Source organism: Larus michahellis, chromosome 2 (genome assembly GCF_964199755.1).
Source record: "Larus michahellis chromosome 2, bLarMic1.1, whole genome shotgun sequence".
Classification (NCBI taxonomy): Eukaryota; Metazoa; Chordata; class Aves; order Charadriiformes; family Laridae; genus Larus; species Larus michahellis.
The window spans coordinates 126,511,555-126,520,026 of NC_133897.1; positions in this window are offsets into that span (position 1 = coordinate 126,511,555).

The following is an 8,472-nucleotide window of genomic DNA, read 5'->3' on the forward strand; positions in this document are numbered from 1 at the left end:
CTCTGAATGAGTACATACCTTCTTATATCATACTTTGATAACTAGAAATCACCATTTCTTATGAGATTGACTGGCTGGTGTTGGTAGTCTTTACCACCTCTACAGGTGGCTGGCTGCAGACTCAAACCGAAGCAAATTAAAATAAATGTTTTTTCCTTTTACTTATATGTACAACAAAGACACGTTGTCTTTTAATTCATTATACTTCATAGTATAGTATTTATGTTTAACAACCAAAAGTTAACTACCATTCCCTGATTTCCAAAAAGGAATAAATGAATAAATCAGTGGCCCTGATCTGAATCTTCACTGGCAATGTGCCAACATTGTTTTGACATACAAGCATAATTGATGTAGTGCTCCAGGAAGTCATATAAAAGTGATCAGTTATGAAGATAGCTTCCCATTGCTATTTTATTATTTTCTATTTTACTGCTAAAATTTAAAATGCTAGTGTAAAGCTAATTTTGCACTGTGGAACCCTCACAAGTTCTGTAAAAATTTGTCTCTAGTTTGAAATTGTTGCATGAGTTTCGTATTTTAAATATTTAAGTATTATATTTACATATATCTAAAGTAAGAAAGATGATTTGGATGACCCAAATGGCCAGTTTAATATTTCATATGCAGATTTATTTCTTAGAACTTCTTGATCGGTGATCAGATGGCAAGAGTTTTACGTAACTTGCAGTCTGTACTTCAGTTTATTATGTTACGGTTTAGTCTATGAAAAGATGTAGTTACAAGTCCTGGTGTGACAGAATTCTTACCCATTAGGAAAATTATGAACTTCTTAAGCTCTTTCATCTCCTAGCCCAGGTGTCCCATCTTGAGCTTTGGTAGCAGAAATATATGGCATTGTCTAAAGAATTACTGGTTTCTCAGTGGAAGCAAACTATGCTCAGATCTATTCTGTCTCCTTTGGTTAATATTCCCTCTGTTGCATCTGCATCTTCCCAAGGTCTCTTCTCACTTCTCCCGTTGTAGTGGTGGGAACTACAGGGCTCAATCATTCTCACAGTGTCATCCTGTCTGGCCCACTCTGGGTTTGAAAATCTGGTTGTTTTATGTGCCTCTGGAGCAGGAAAAGTGTTGATCATTCCTGCATCTGTTTATACGAGGAGGTTTTTCGTGGCTTGAGTTTCCTGGACTGGTGTTGCTTTTGTTGTTAAAAATGTCAACAGCAATGTTGTTTACTTGTTAACCTTGTAGATCCCAAGACACGTGCTGACTGAGTTGAGGGGCCTTTGAGCAATGGATTCGGAGTTTATTCAGAGACAAGGAACACTCCTAGAACGGTGTCTGTGCACTTAACTCAGAATTACACACACCAGATACAAGTCTTAATGGACAGGCAATTTTGCGTTCGATGCATCAATGCCCAAATCAGCCTCTCCTTGCACCTTTGGAAATCCAGCCTCTGTAAGGTTCATTCTAATTTTCATGATAGGATTGTCTTGTCTGCTCTTTAATCTATAAATAAGGGCAAATTAGCCTGAAAGTCTGCCGTTTCTTGGTGGTTTTATTTTTATTGTTATTCCTTGGGCAGGTAATGACAGCTAGAGGTTTATGTACATAAAGCAGTCTATGAAAAATAAGTTGATGTGTAAATTTACAATAAATTCTCTGTGGACTTTTTTTTGTGATGCTAGTGTAGTTTGTCTTACAGTGTGCCTTAAATTAAGAAAATATTAATATTTTAACATACGTTAAATATTTTAGCTCTTAATATCTGACAAGGGAGATGCTTTCTTTATTGAATGTAGCTGCGGTCCAGAGCTTCAAAAGTTGGAATCCAAGTTCCCTATAAATTTAGTATAGTGAGATATTAACTTAATTTCAAAATTAATGCAAGTCTAAATTTACATTAGTCATATGTAGACAGTTCACTTCATAGTCAGTAAGAATCTGATTGATACAGTCAGTGGATCCTGGAGAATCACTGCATTTAGCCTGTAGCAGGCATCTGAGCAACTAAATTGCACTTTAGGCTCCACTGTCTCTGGCCATAGTTTTAACATATAGTGCACCTGTATATACCTAAAACATAAGTATCTGGAACTGATTCTCACTCTGTGTTTTCAGTGAGCCAAGATGCTTGAAGGTAATGGTGGGAAGATCTTGCAGATCATGAGTCACCAGTGTGGATTGCCTAGCTCAGCACTGGGAACTTCTGAAGTTTGATGTACTTGATTGTGTTTGTCTTTGAAAATAAGCATGCTAATTTAATTAAAAAAAACAAGTTGGAGGGCATCTTGGTGCCACAAGGGGTGAAATGCTGGCAATTAGATGATCTGTGTTATTTTACAACTGTTGGAGAGCGCAGCTTTTCCAGGATATAGAAATCGGTGGCATTCTCACCTAGAAGCCTCTGAGTCTTTCAAGGTGGATGACTCCCAGTTCACAGCTCTGCACTCGTATTGCCATTCAAAATTTGTCTACCTACCTTCTTTGGCCCTCATGTAATACATCGATGATGTTTGTGCTAACTCTATGCATTTACTCTGTAAGCAAAACATGGAAGTTAAAGTCACCTGAACTTGCAAATGAGAAAAAAGGGGAGAGGATAGTGTCCCTCTGAGGTGTCTGTTTCAGCAAGTGGTGCTTGTAATGGTCAGAGAAGGTGACTGAGCTACTTAAACACAGATGTTGTCTTGCAGCTCTCTGAGAACACGCGGTCCAGTGTGTCTCTTAGGGCCCTTCCTACAACTGCTGTGATTAGTTGTATGTGTATAAAAGAGAGATTTGGGACTGATACTTCTACAGATTTTGACTTGCCATTTCTTCTGTTTTCAGTGATTCTGGGTCCCTGATACCTCATAGGCATATTTGGGGTTTTTTTTTGTGTAGGCAATCATTTATCCCTTCTTTTTTGGTTGTGGTTTTGGGTTTTTTTGTTGTTTTTGTTTTGTTTTGGCAAGGCAATTGCACTAATCACCAGTCTGGGTAGGGGCCATGTACTAGGCTTGAGTCTGTTCCAGTCAAAATATTATTCTACTTGGTTTATGTTGGGCTTGGCTGGCTTGCCATTGCTGCTGCCCTGACGTCTAGGACTTGTGAAATGTCTGGGCTAATTGTGACTTTGTTGTTGGGTGTTGTTATTGTTGTTACTGGAAGGCTCCAGCCCTTCCAGGTTCATCATTAAAGACAGGTGTTTACTGTGTGATCATGAAACAAATTATCATAGGGAGGATGTGAATATGCTGCAAAATTCTACTTGAGTTAGTTTTTGTGCACTCATCTGTAAGTATTTGAGGGAATGGAAACACTGGGGTGCTATGATTTTGTCTCTAGTTACTGTGGAAAAGCTTATCTGCCCATTAGGAGAACCTAAGAGGAAAACGGAGGGTAAAAAGCTGTCAAGTCATTTTTTGCTGCGTCTTGTGAAAAGTGCACGTTTTCCCCATATGAACTGTTACTCTCAGCTGAGCTGGATGACTTTGCTTGCAGCATATTAGGAAACCACAATGTCAGGAGACCACTATGGGCAGTGACATGCAGCTGTGGTACTGTAGTTGGCCCTATCAAAAGAAAATATAATCTGTGCAGGCTTGGGAACGTGAGAATCAAGGTATGAAAGTTTCCATCTGAAGAGATTCCAAAATCAGAAACATACGAGCATTCTGCAAACACCACTGAAACTCTGCTGCATGTTTAATGAGTCTTTGTTTTTGCTGACTGTACTGTTATGAACTGTAAGTATTCAAGAAATCATTTAAAGAATACATTTTAGGTTTTCTTTGTTGTCCTTAGAGTTTTCAGCCCTGCGGGGATCTTGTTTCCAAGCATTGTTCCTGTATCCAGCGAGGCTAGAAGCAAATTTAAGGAGTGGGAGCCAGCATTTTCATGTGATGGCATTATTCCAGGAACTGGTGCTTTAGGATAAACAGTAAATGTTGTGAGGCTCGCAAAACAGTTACTGATTCATTGCTTATACCCTGCTGATTTCTTCATTGTTTGAGAGCATAACTCCTCTGCTGTCTCTGCAGTTGACCTCCAGTCACGTCTTCTTGGCATGCAGGAAACATGCTGTGGTTTCCAGCATCCAAACCTGAGGGTAACAAATGTTACGTTACCGCGTACATAAGCATTCCACACAAACAACATCCTCCTGCTCCTTTCCCCAAATTACAAGACTGCTACCATCATTTGTAGAGATGCTGAGCGTTGCATCTGCTCACTGGGATAGGGAGAAGGTCCAGTGTCCTGGTACAGGCAAGGCTGACATCTAGTGACCAGAAGGATTTGTTCCTATGGGAATTCACTGAAGTCTGGTTCAGAGGTTATTCGCTCTTTTCTAAGTCTGGAAGGTTTAAACTTCAAAATGAATAGTTCATTTATTTCATCATCACTTTTGGCCTTTTTTTTTTTTTTCAGTGTTTCTAGTGTACTCTTCTAAAGGTGAAGTTAAGGTAGCTTGAAAGCTTGTTCAAGCTTAATATTGGAGCCATGAAGGTTTTGCGTGTAGTCTCCTGGGAGCTGTGCCTTGCAGCTGCTCTGAGCAAACTGTAAGATGGCTGATAGCAATCAGCGGTAAGTTCAGAATATAGTCTTTTTGTGGTTTTTCCTTAACAAAGTCATGGCTGACCTTGCCCTTTGGATTCTCTCTGCTCATCCTATTTTAAAGAATACAAAATCAAACTTAATGGGATATTATCCGAGCTGGAGATTTTTTTGTCTACTAATGTCTGCTGACCAGGGGTAACATCTTACAATGATGGTGCCACCTGGAAAGCGCTACCTGCTCCATCATCATTGCAGATCCTGCTGGAAATGCTTTGAGTTCCGTGCCTTAGTGAACTGTGTATTTAAGAGGAAGAGTAAAACATAGCTAAAAGAGTCACCCAGAATGCTTCTGATTTTTCTTTGGTTATCAAGATTAATATTTCAAGACTATAACATACTGCTGAGTATTGTGTGTGACCTTTATCAAAAGGAGTAGCCACGTAAGTTTGGGGAAACAGCCCCCGCAACGTGAATCAAAGCAGTCTTCTCCTTGTAAGAATAATCACTGACTCCAAAAATAGACTGCAGAGGTCCTTGGTGTTTCCCAGTGTCAGTGGGTTTCACATGAAACCCTATACTAAAGCCCTAAAGAAGCCGTCTTGGAGCAATCCTTGGGAAGGAATTTTTTGTCTTTTAAGTGTCTTTTGTCATGTGAATATTTTTTGAAATACTGGAAATAAACATTTTGGTTGATTCAGCATGAGTCTCTGCTACTAGCACTGGGTTTAGCTACACAAAGAGTCAGAGCTCAATGTTTTTCTGTAGCTGAAAGGAAACTTTGATTCTTCCTGAATGAAATAACTAGGAACTTGCACAAGCCCTGTGTTGTTGAACGGAAAAGGCAGGCTTTTTTCCCTTCAGATAATCTTTTATATCTGACTCAGAACTTTACGTGTGGCTCAAGTTCTGTATCTGTGACATGTTTCTAATTAGCCCATGAAAAAATAAAGGTTCTGTATTTTAAAATCCACTGATTTTTTTCATCTGCTAATCGTCTCTGATAGGATGTGCCTCTGGAGAGAGGGCTAACAAATTCCCAAGGCAAAAATCTCCATCAAAGGCAGCAGATTCCAGCCTCTGAAAAATATGTACCTCCAAATAGCCATTGTCTTTCTGTAAAGTCTGGGATTCAGGTGCTCTGACGTTGTGCATGCAAAACTTTTTTTTTTTTTTTTTTTTTATGCAGAGTAGTCCACATCGTCGTGGACTATTTTTTTTTATTTTTTTTTCATCATTGCTGCTTGCACAGTTTTGTTCCAGGGCTGCAAGGGCACCACCAAGCCTGAGTGACCGTCGTTGCCTGAACTGCCAGCCAGTGTACTGGTCCCCTCCCCAGGGGCTGGGGCTGCCCTGGTGCCCCCAGCTGCCCTGCTCCTGGCTGGGGAGGTGGGACAGGCTGCCAGACCCTGCCCTGCTGCCCCCTCACGGTGCTGTGGCACTAGGAATAAGAATAGCAGAACTGTCTAAAACCGTGCATGCGACACAGTTCTTTTCCGTGTCAGAAAAACTGATGGTACAATTTGGCGAGTGACTCAAAACTGTCACCTGGTAACGTCTGGCTGAAGGGAAGGCTGTGTTTTCTCACTCATGTTTGCAGCTGTCCTTGGTGTCTCTCCAGAAGGAGCTCACAAACAAGGTTAAAGGATAATTAATTTGCATAGTCAATATGAATCATCATTTAAAAAATTTCACAAAAAGTGACTTCTAAACTTTAAGATCATTTCATTCACACTGGAAAGCTAATGATCAGTTATGAACGAGAGTCACAGAACAGGTAAATGTGAGTTTGACCAGGTATAAGTAATAACAAGACTTCAAATTCTTCATTTTAAAAGCTAAATATTGGAGACACTGAAGGCCTTGGATGTGCTCTTTGAGTTTATAAGGAATGTAGTATGTAATTATTCCCTTTTTTGTTTGTTTGCTTTTTGAGGTAATGGGAGTTTTGTTAATCGGTCAGACTAAGACAATTGTTTTCATTATTTCAGGCCACAAGTGTGGGATTCCTGCCTTTGTTCAAAGCAGCATCGTGGGGAAAAATAAAGCTCTCCAGTATCAAAGTAACTTCTTATACCTACGGGGAATAAAGCAGGGCATCTATTATGGCTCCGTCTCTGTGGCCAGGTAGACATCACTTCTGGAAAACCTACTCAGAGCCTCAGGCAACCTGTGTAGTCTTTGTCAGTCCTGTGCTGCTCTACTTGCACTGGCAGCAGTAGTACCCAAGCAGCAGGTGCCCTAGGGTAGAGCTAGGTCCATACGTCTGCTCCGAAATAACACGTGGTATGGAGCTCCAGCAGTGCAGGCATGGGAACATGTGTGGGCAGAGCCAGGGGAAATCACTTGGAGTGACCCCCTGTGCTCAAAACTCCCCCTGAAATCTCTCACCTTGTGTGGTGGCTACGCTCCTCCAGCAACGTCCCAGCCTGGAGATGATGGCACATGGAGAGCCCCATGACCCAGGCAGGTACTGCCACCTCCTCCTCTCCAGTGCCGGGACCTGGATGGGGAGCAGCTTATGTGCCACCCCCTGCCCTGGATCACTGAGTTGGAAGCCACAGCGGTGGCCTGTTCCCTCATCTAGCAAGGGGTTTGGGAGGAGTTTTTTTCTCCTCTGATGGAGCTCACCTGCAAGGCCCCTGCTATCAGCTGCCACCTGGTAACGTGGAAAGAATTATATTTCCTTTTTTGAATAATGGTAAACCCAGACAGGACCGTCACAGGCCTAACTCTGCCTGCTCATACAACCGCCATCATACTAAAGAAGGGGTTGATCTTTCAGACTCATGTGCCTTTGTCAGCACTGTGCATGTGGTATTGTAGGAGTCAACAAGTAAGGCATGCAGCTCTGCGGCTTTTCATTTTATTGTATCCAAAATCGCAGGAGCTTTAGTGATACTTCTGACTACCCAAGAAGTCAGGACACTTTTACACTTCCTTTTTTATATTACAAGCTTTTCTGCCAGTTCACTTGGATTTTACCAGGGTTTTATCCATAATGTAACTGTAACTTGCAAATATGAAGTACAAAGGCATTTCCAAATTTCAGTCACAGCAAAAGTTAAATGAAAGTTAAAGCTAAATAAACATCTTTGATTTTAGTTCTCATAACGTCTGGCCACTGCACATTCACTTGAATTTTACACAACTGTGTTCTAATAAGACCAATTGATGAAACTTTAAAATTTTACGCTGATAGAGGTTGTTTGTTGGAGTTTTGTTTTTGACACGAAACCACAAGGAAATGCATGATTCAGCATTGAAACACTGCAGGGGAGAGACCTTTGAGATTATATCTCTGTCCACTAATATTCTTTATCAGAAGTCAACTGTTTGTGATCATTTCTGCTTATAGTGTTATTGACTCTTTTTTCAAACAGGGATTCTTGAAAATTCCATTTTCCTATAAAAGCTTATCAGCTGGTCTAAATAAAGAGAACGTGGTGAAGTATAGGCTCATGCATTAACCTATGCAGTACAATGCCATTTAAATACTGATGTATCTTTTTGGTTGAATTTCTGAGCGATTTGTTCAAACAATTAACATGAACAGAAAACACTTACTAAAAGAGAGGTGAAAGGGAGAATGTAAAGATCTCTCATGAATGAAAAAGTTAGGACATGGAAGAAACTTTAAAGGCTATTTTTTGGGATTCAAATGTTTTCTCTCTTTTCTTTGCCCATTTCAACCTCTTCTGTGCCATCCTTCCTAGGATGCTAAAGCCTCTGACTACATCAACAACAGGTCTGTGGGGCCCACAGGACACGGGTCATCCAGACTTATGGCACAGTTCTGTTCTGGTTAACCCCTCTGTACTAGTTTGTTTGGATCGATTAGATTACATATATTCTTTGGTTTTTTCACATCCAATCCAATTTGTTTTCATCCAATGAAACCTATACCAAGGTCCCTTATTTACTATGAATATACCACAGTTTGTTACCCCTTGACTGATCACAGAATTT